The following is a 10,323-nucleotide window of genomic DNA, read 5'->3' as shown; positions in this document are numbered from 1 at the left end:
GAGATTCCCACACCTTTCTGGTAGGCAAACCTGCTAGAGGCTTGGGGACATGAATCAGAGTGAAGAGGTCATCGCACTTAGGACAGGACTGCCAGGAAGAGGGAGCCCAGCGTGACCCGGGCTGTAGGAGACAGGCAGGAGTGAGAAAAAAGGGTCAAGGCAGGCTCAGATGATAGCTTTTCCACACTTCCTGCACCCTCTCCTCCCCCCTTCCCCAGGGCACAGGCCACCCAACATTCATGGGCAGGAAAACAAGAATCGAAGGGCGCTTCCCTAAAGAGATCCAGCTCTCTGCCAGCCTGAGGTGGTAACTAGGCTAGGTGTCAGCTTCTGGAAAAAGCCAGTCCTATTTCGGCACTTGTGGAGGAGGGGAGGGGCAGCCGGAAGTGGGGCTTCTGGTCTCTCACCATCCACATGTGAGGCCGGCCCGACAGCAAGCCCCACGCCCAGACACAAAGCTCCCATTCACCCTGAGACCTGGCGGGAACACAGTCCGACATTTATAACAGGAAGCACAGTCCCATCACCTACCAGACACCAGCCTTGCTCCTCAGTTGAGAATGGCAAGGAACAAGCTAGATCATCAGACAGGAAAAGAAAACTGGCCCCGAGCAAGACAGAACCCAAAGGAAACCACCAATTCAAGACCCAATCAAGGGGGCTTCCCTGGAGGCGCAGTGGTTGAGAATCCGCCTGCCAATGCAGGGGACATGGGTTCGATCCCTGGCCCGGGAAGATCCCACACGCCACGGATCAACTAAGCCCACGTGCCACAACCACTGAGCCCGCTCTCTAGAGCCCGGGAAACACAACTGCTGAAGCCTGCACACCTAGAGCCCATGCTCTGCAACAAGAGAAGCCACTGCAATGAGAAGCCCGCGCACTGCAATGAAGAGTAGCCCCCGCTCGCCGCAACTAGAGAAAGCTGGCGTGCAGCAACGAGGACCCAACGCAGCCAAAAATAAATAAATAAATAAAGTTATTAAAAAAAAAAATAGGGAATTCCCTGGAGGTCCAGTGGTTCGGACTCTTCACTTCCCCTGCACCGGGCCTGGGTTCCATCCCTGGTCGGGGAACTAAGACCCCACAAGCTGTGCAGTGAGGCCCAATAAATAAATAACAACTTAAAAACATCGTTATAGTTTCTCACCCACAAACGTTCTTCATAAATTAGGCCCCAATCTCTTCAAGCAATAAGACCTGACTGAACTGACACCAGGTACTCATAACTATTCCACTAAGTAGTTCTTTCTACACACAATTTAACGCAGAAATATCACATGATCATGGAATGCTGCCCTGATCCTGCTGGGAATACTGCAGAATGCTGTATGTATGTTATATGCATTCTACTGCCTTCTAAATTTGAAAAGTAAAAAATAAACCGTCCGGAATCCAAACCATCCAGTCCTAGGCCTTTCAGATAAGGGACTGTGTGTGGATCGATACTATACACGCTACCAGTAATACAACAATTTTACAACCCACCGCAGAAAATGCTTCGAAAGGCAGATGGTACAAATAACGAGAGCTGACGTTTACTGCGCGCTGCAGGCACGGACCTCGCGCCGTCCTCACGATGGCCTTATGGTGCCTTTCTGAGGCTTCCGGCGGAGGGGACCTGGGGAACCGAGGCTTAAACCCTTTCCTGTGTGACCACCAAGCCAGTGACTTGCACCTCGTGCAAAGCCTACGTATGTCTGGGCCTCAGTTTCTCAGGAGAGGTGTCCATGGAATAATGCACATTCCATTTAGCATAGTTGATAGGGACAGAGTAAAGGGACAAAGTAGGTGATTAGTTAATCCCACTAGGGGATTTTAAGTAGAGAAAAAAGTATGGGAGACCCCTGTAAGTTAATGATCACTCAAGAAAGCATGTTTGCTTAACTACAAAACCATGCAGCCTCGCTTAGCAACAAAACCATGCAACAGAAGCATGAGGCATGCCCCAAAACAATAAAACGATGGTGGCATGAGACCCATGTCTTGCCCAGTGAGCTCAGTAGGTTAATGATTCCTAGGATATGCTCCTCTGGGCACACTGAAAACAAAAATATAAGGAAAGGGTGACATTATACTGAACCCTGAGATGATTTACATTTTTTTAGCATACGTTACCGCCTTTTTGCTCATTTCCATTGCGCCGTGACAGTCCCGGCTTGACCATGGTGGGACAAGAAAACTCCCCCACCTCACATGGAGGAGGAGCTGATGATGGAAGCTCACCATCTACTCAAGAATGAGGAAAAAGGTGGTCTTCTCCCCCTCTCCACTTTTCCTTTGATTATAAAACTGTAGCCCACTAAGTTCTCCAGGCGTGGCACTCCCTTGCCCACCAGCTTGTAGGCCTCAAAAGCGTCCTATACTAATACTGTAAACTCTTTTCTTACCTGTCACTCTGCCTCTGCCTGAAGTCTCTCTGCCGGGAGACAGAGGAACCTACGCTCTGCTAAGTACAGAGACGTGTTCTATCGGTTTCAGTGCCCGCGATGAGTGAGCGCTGGGGTAACTGGGACTGGTGACGATTTCCTAGGTTGTGGGAGGCCTGGAGCTCAGAAGACTGGCTCTGGGGAGGCTAAGGTCAGTCCTTGAGGTTCCTTGCGCAGTACAGGGCAATCCGAAGAAACTGTGCAGGGCCAAGGGCAGAGGTCAAGAGAGAAATGGGTCTTGGCCCCATCCTTACTGTGAACCTCGGATTAATTACCTTGTCTGCAATTTAGGGGAGGGGGCAGGTTTCTAATGTAGGAGCGCCCAGGTTGTCACCCCAGAGAGGTATGTTTGGCAGAGAGGCTCAACTTAAGAACAAGCCTGGGCTTCTGAGACACTACCACCCTGGGGACACAATGTACCCCTGTGGATAGAAGCTCCTATCCAAGTGTTTCACACCAAGCCCAGGGTCGAAGTCACAGCTCGGCCATTTACTAGAAGTTGACGTATGGTGGGAGAGATGTTGTGAACGGGGAGGCGGTTGTAGGCAGGTGGCGGGAAAAGGAAGGAAAGACAGGATTTAGGGGGGTGGGGGCAGCTGGGACCATTTCCACGGCGGGAGGCTCCCCGGGAGGTGGGACTCGCCCACCGGAGGTGCCTGCGCTAAGCGCCGGGGAACCCGGGTCTCAGATCGCGGGGCGCCTGGGCAGCACGTAACCACGTGGAGAAAATGTAGACTCTCAGAGGAGCGGGCCCCGAGATGCACGAGGGCGGGGGCTGGGTCTCCTCTCCGCCAGCCTTGCGGCAGCTGGGCCCTCCTCCCAGCGCCTACAGCCTCCCAGACCCCGCCCCTCCCTCGCCCCGGCTTCGCGCAGCCGCCCGACCGCGGGATCTCACAGCCGTCCGCCCCGGAGAGGACCGACTGCCCAGAGCGCGGGTCCCGGGGCTCCCTGGGCGCGGCCGTTCCCGGGGAGCCCCCCGACTGCCTCTCAGAGCAGGGTGGGGAAGGGGATCCTAGCCCGCCGCCGCCTCCGAGCAGGCCGCCAGGTGAGCGCCGGGACAGGTAGGGACCCAGGTCGGGACCGGTGTCCCGTCCCCACTCGTGGCTGAGGCGCCCCGGGAAGGATTTCCGCCCCAGGCCCTGCCCGGAGGGGCGTGTCCCGAGAGTCCTGCGCCCTAGTGCCCCTTCCCGGCCTGCCCCAGCCAGCTTCTGCCCCTTTAAGTCCAGAGTTACACAATCGCACGTTTGAAAGCCCCAGATCGTTCGGAAAGGGCTTTGCTAAAAGCAGTCCTCTAAAGCCCTCGCCTCTCCGCTCGGCTGCTGGCCCGCGGAGGCCACCATTAAATAAATCCCCCTCCGAAACGTACCCGACCAACACGTGTTCGCAGCAGCTGGTGAAAGGCCAGACCACTTTTTACCAATTCTGGTTTTTGTTTCCTCTGACTGGCGGAAAAATCTGTGAATCAGAAGATCTTAGAGCGCCGTTTCTCGATTTAGCAACTTGGGCACAGTATGTTTTTAGCTGCGGCCGCTCCACCCAATTTAAATTTTGTTCTAAGTTAACCTTTGCAGTGTTCAGTAATATTTGTTAACACTCCGTATCTTGATCCTTCAACTTTAGACAGCAGCTGTTTACCCCTTATTTTGAATATTACCAATATTCAAATTTACAATATTACCAACCTACTTTTAAAATAAATAATAACAATTTTTTAAATGTCCCAGTAACACAAGAACAAAAGACAAACGGGACAAAGCTTTGCATGAAATAGCAATCGTTTAAACAGCGCACCCTCCCCCGCAGCCAGTTTTAAAACTTTGTAATTAAATTACTTTTCAGAAATGGCAAAAGTAACTTGTGATCCGTGGTGCATGGTTTTAAACCTTTCTCTGCTTTTTATTACTCTGGTAGTTACTTCCAAATTTTTAAAGCAGATTCTTCCATTGTTATTTCTTAGTTTATCAATCATCTCCACGGTTTCCCTCCTTCCTAAATAATCATGACATTCCTTTTAGTTTCTCTATTGGCACTTTTGTAACATGAAATAATTTTTGTCAACTTTTGTTTTCTTGTTCCATTAAATATATCTATATATAACTATATATATATTTGTTATATATATATATGTATATAATCTGTTGACTCCCATTTTTGTATGGCCTGACTGAGGAATCTACTTTAAAAAATATACATATTTTTAATTTATTTGTTTGGTTGCACTGGGTCCTAGTTGTGGCTTGCGAGCTCCTTAGTTGTGGCACGCGAGCTCCTTAGTTGTGGCATGCGAACTCTTAGTTGAGGCATGCATGTGGGATCTAGTTCCCTGACCAGGGATCGAACCCGGCCCCCTGCATTGGGAGCGTGGAGTCTTAACCACTGTGCCACCAGGGAAGTCCCTAAAATATTTTTAATAAAGTATTTATATTTATTTAAATGCTAATTTTTCAATCCAGTCAAGTTATACATATGATTCACAAATAAAATAGAAAAATCTGCCTTAGTTTTTTCCTATGATAAAAGAAATATAATCTCTTTAAGAAAAATGGAAAAGGCAGGGGCAGTGTTTTAGATTAAAAGAGATTAGAGAGACATGAGCACCCCCAGCAGTGTGTGAGCCCCATCTTTGTTAGGAAGATACAGCTCCAGAAGACCTTGGGACAATGGGAAAAAGTGTTCATGGAGTGAAGATTAGATGGTAGAATGGATTTCTCTTAGTGGATTAAATGTTAGTATAGACTTATAGAGGGTCCTTATTCTTTCTTAGAAGATGCATGTTTAATAGTTCATCAAAAGAGACATTTTAAATCAACTATACTCCAATAAAAAATAATTTAAAAAACAAACAAAAACCCCTGTGGATCCCTGAAGTTACCCAAAGTCATCTTGCCTTGGCAACAGTAGCTAGTCCTCTGGAGTCACAACATACCAAGACAGAAAATGTAAAATGCAATTCAAATAAAATGCCACGTGGTTCAAGACCATCAAAAAAAAGAAAAAGGTTAATCAAAAGAGAGGGAGGGAGAGAAAGCCAATATGGCAAAATATGGAGCACATTGAGATATTCGTTTTAACTATTTTTTTCCACTTTTCTGTACGGTGACATTTTTATGGTAAAATTTGATGTAAATAAAGTAAGACAGTATAGAAACTCAGAGATGAAGACGTGCACAGTGGCACAAACCCTGGAGTCCTCCACACTGAGGTTCAAATCCCCGACCTGCTTGCCTGTCAGGCGACCTTGGGTCGGTTGCTTCCCTCCTCCAAGCCTCAGTTTCCCCAGCTGAAAAATAGCGCCTGCCCCATGGGGTTGTTGTGGGGCCTTCTGTGAGATCTTGCAAAGCACTTTCCACATGCCTAGAGTGGTTAGAGTGCAGTTGACATTAGCTGTTAGTATTTTGTGAAGGATTTTTCTTAACCACCATGGTCTACTCACCTGGGAATAACTACTCATAACATCATCACTGCTCTTGAGCCCTTCCTTCTACTCCTTTTCTTTTCTGGAGATAGATTTTGCACTTGCCATTTTCTTTTTTTTTTTAATTTAATTTATTTATTTTTGGCTGCATTGGGTCTTCACTGCTGCACACGGGCTTTCTCCAGTGGCGAGTGGGCGCTACTCTTCATTGCGGTGTGAGGGCTTCTTATTGCAGTGGCTTCTCTTGTTTCAGAGCATGGGCTCTAGGCGCGTGGGCTTCGGTAGTTGTAGCTCGCGGGCTCTAGAGCTCAGGCTCAGTAGTTGTGGCGCACGGGCTTATTTGCTCTGTGGATGTGGGATCTTCCCGGACCAGGGCTCGAACCCATGTCCCCTGCATTGGCAGGCGGATTCTTAACCACTGCGCCACCAGGGAAGTCCCAACCTTGGCATTTTCTCTTGCCGTTTTAAAATTCACTGAATGGCTCTGACCTTGCCGTTGCTGCAGTTTCATGTCCTGCTGTGCTTCGTTACCCCCTAAGGATCCCCTTAGCCCACATTCCTCCAGTCATGGCTTTAATGGCTGCGTGATTCTGACATAAGGAGGTGCAGCCACAGACTCCAGTCCCATAGATGGACTTAAGTGCTAATCGTAGTCACAGCGTTCACAATGGCAGCTAACACTTGTCGAGGGCCAGGCCTTGATCTCACTGAATTTCCCCATCACCATGAGAAGTGAGAGTTACTACAAGTCCACAGTGTCTTAGCCAAAACTTTTGAGGCCCAATGCGTTTGGGAAGTGACTATGAGGCAAGCCATAGGAACCATCCTGTACCTTAGATAAGATTCCTAGTGGGGCTGGAGAGTAATCAAACACACGGACATTTCTTCAGTGAAATGCAAGTTCATACCATAAATAAAACCTTCCATCAGTTCCAGGCAGCTCTGCCACCAAATGGGTCTGTGAAAGACTTGGTTTGCAGAGCTTTTGGATTTAGGGATTGTGGATGGGAGATGTGGACCTGCACATTTCCCACTTTCCAGAGGGGAATCTACGCTTAGAGAGGGAAAGCCACATGCCCAAATTCACGAAGAAGTTTGAATTAGGGCTGGGGCGAACCCGGGGCTGACTGAATGTGGAACTGGCAACATTTCACCTCTCCCCAGTGCCACCTCCTCTGCAGGCTGTCACCAGCAGTTCCCAAAACCAATGTCCCCGGCTAGCCCTGTGATGCCCCAGAAATGTCAGTGCTGCCTCCAGGGAATGAGATGATGCACGTAAAGAATTTCTCAGGATGCCTTACACAAAGAAAGCATCGACAAATATGAACTATTATTTGCACTAAGATGCAGTGCGACTGTTTCCTTCTTTGACTTAAATCATGGTGTTCACTGATAGCACTAATAATTGTTAAATGGCGAAATATAACACTCATACAGAAAAGTACATAAAATATACATGTACAGTTTAACAAATAATTATAAAGTCTATAACCAGCACCCAGGTCAACAAGGAGAACATTACCAGCCCCCAGATGCTCCTCTGGTTAGTAGCCCTTTCCATCCCCGCGGAGGGAACCAGCGTCCCGACTTTTATAATGCTCGTCTCCCTGCTTGGTTTTTTTAATATGGTGTTAGTACCTTTTAATATGTGTGTACATCCATGAGTAGTATTGATTGGTTTACCTTGTTTGTAAACTTTCTAAGAGTAGAACCACTGGTGTGAGTATATAATTTATCATCTAAACCAGGGAATTTTGGAAGCGATAGGGGTCACTATTAACAATGACCCTAATTACCCTGGGACACTAGGTGTAGACAGGACTGCCCCAGGCCACCCAGCTGTCTGGTTGTCCTGGGACTCGCACTCTGGGTGACTTGTTGTGTCTGGCAACTTCACCCAAAATTATGCTTTTGAGGTCCATTTGTGTTGTTGTGTTTACTTGTCGTTAACTCTTTTTTATTGCTACTTAGTATCCCATTCTGTGACTGCCTTAATTTGTTTATACACCTTACAGCGGATGGGCACCTGGGTCATTTCCAGGCTGAAGCTGTTAGGGGCAATGCTGTCGTGAATATCCTAGTATGTGTTTCCTGGCTCTGGGGTCGAATTGCTGGGTCATGGAGAAGGCACATTTCTAACTTAAGTAAAAAATGCCTTGGGGGGCTTCCTTGGTGGCGCAGTGGTTGAGAGTCCACCTGCCAATGCAGGGGACACGGGTTTGTGCCCCGTTCCGGGAGGATCCCACATGCTGCGGAGCGGCTAGGCCCGTGAGCCATGGCCGCTGAGCCTGCGCGTCCGGAGCCTGTGCTCTGCAACGGGAGAGGCCACAACAGCGAGAGGCCCGTGTACCGCAAAAAAAAAAAAAAAAAAAATGCCTTGGGACTTCCCTGGTGGCGCAGTGGTTAAGAATCCGCCTGCCAATGCAGTGGACACGGGTTCGAGCCCTGGTCCAGGAAGATCCCGCATGCCGTGGAGCAACTAAGCCCATGCGCCAAAACGACTGAGCCTGTGCTCTAGAGCCCACAAGCCACAACTCCTGAGCCCACGTGCTGCAACTACTGAAGCCCGTGCGCCTAGAGCCCGTGCTCCGCAACAAACAAAAGCCACCACAATGAGAAGCCAGTGCACCGCAACAAAGAGTAGCCCCCGCTCACCGCAACTAGAGAAATCCCGCATGCAGCAACAAATACCCAATGCAGCCAAAAATAAATAAATTAAAAATGTCCAACTAGGGAATTCCCTGGCGGTCCAGTGATTAAGACTCCGCACTTCCACTGCAGGCGCAGCGGGTTCAATCCCTGATGGGGAACTAAGATCCCACATGCCCTGTGGTGCGGCCACATAATAAATAAATAAATAAATAAAATTAAAAATACCCAACTAGTTTCCAAAGTGGTTCCACCAATTTTTACTCTCGTCAGGTGTGTATGGGAGTTCTCACTAGTGGCATTTTAAGTAAATTATGGTGACATTGCACTAGTTGGCTGGTTGGTTGATTGATTTTAATACGCATGATGTTCATGACATTTAAACTAGAATATATCAAAATCAGAAGTAACTTTGCCTCCCATTTCACCCATGCTGTGGCCCAGAAAGCAGCTGAATAACTGAGAGGGTGATGACAGTGAAAATGACAGAGAAATAGGGAAATTCAGTATGGTCTATTACTGTCTGCTATGAAAGATGGTGTTTAGCTCACTGTGTATTCGCTCCACTAATTTTTAATAATTGTACTTTTTAAAAGATCATTTCTTATTTACCTTTGTAACTTTAAATTTTATGCTTCACTTGTATTTCTTATTCTGGCAACTTTTGATTCCCATGATACTGAGTGAGTGAGAGAAGCGTCTTGGCTTCCCCTCCTCCCACCTTTTCCTTTCCCATCTTTTGTCAGTTGTACACTTGCTTTCACACTGTCAAGGTTGATTACTTCTACAGTCTGTTCTGTTACACTATTTAAGTCTTACATGCTTTAACTGTAAAGTTTGCTGGGTTGGGGTTTTTTTTTTTTTTCTTGGACAGCTTTATTGAAGTGCAATTTACTTACCATAAAATTCAGCCCTTTTAAGTGTACAATTCAGTGATTTAGTGAATTTACAGAGTTTTGCAGCCATCACCACAGTTTTAGAGCATTTCTATCACCTCCAAAATATCCCTTGTGCCTATCTGTGATCACTTCCTGTTCCCATGTCCAGTCCCAGGCAACTACTAATCTTTCTGTATGTCTTTTCCGGACATTTCATATGAATCCATCATACGATATGTGATCTTTTGTGTCTGGTGATTTCACTTAGCATACTGTTTGGGGGTTCATTCTCATATTGTAGCATGTACCAGTACTTCATTCCTTTATTGTTGAACAGTATTCCACTGTATGACTATACCACATTTTGTTTATCTGTTCACCAGTCGATGGACATTTGGATTGTTTCCGAAGATATAATGTTGCTATGCACTTTTGCAGTCAAGTCTTTGTGTGGACGTGTGTTTTCATTTCTCTTGGGTAGATAGCCTAATAGTAGAATTGCTGGGTTTCATGGTAAGTTTATGTTTAACTTTTTCTTTTTTTTAATGTTCAACTTTTAGATAAACTGTTTTCCAAAGAGGCTGTACCATTTTACATTCCCACCAGCAGTGTGTGAGGGTTCCAGTTTCTCCCTGTCCTTTGCCAATCTTTTGGACAATAGCCATTCTAGTGGGCATGAAGTGGCATCACATTGTGATTTCAAATTGCATTTCCTTAATGACTAATGATGTTGAGCATCTTTTCACGTGCTTATTAGTCATTTGTATATCTTCTTCAGTGAAATGTGTATTCAAATCTTTCATCAATTTTTTTTTTTTTGCGGTACGCGGGCCTCTCACTGCTGTGGCCTCTCCCGTTGCGGAGCACAGGCTCTGGACGCGCAGGCTCAGCTGCCGTGGCTCACGGGCCCAGCCGCTGGGCGGCATGTGGGATCTTCCCAGACCGGGGCACG

This window comes from Leucopleurus acutus, assembly GCF_964270905.1.
Source record: "Leucopleurus acutus genome assembly, chromosome: 20".
NCBI classification, from domain to species: domain Eukaryota; kingdom Metazoa; phylum Chordata; class Mammalia; order Artiodactyla; family Delphinidae; genus Leucopleurus; species Leucopleurus acutus.
This window is presented reverse-complemented; position numbering follows the sequence as displayed.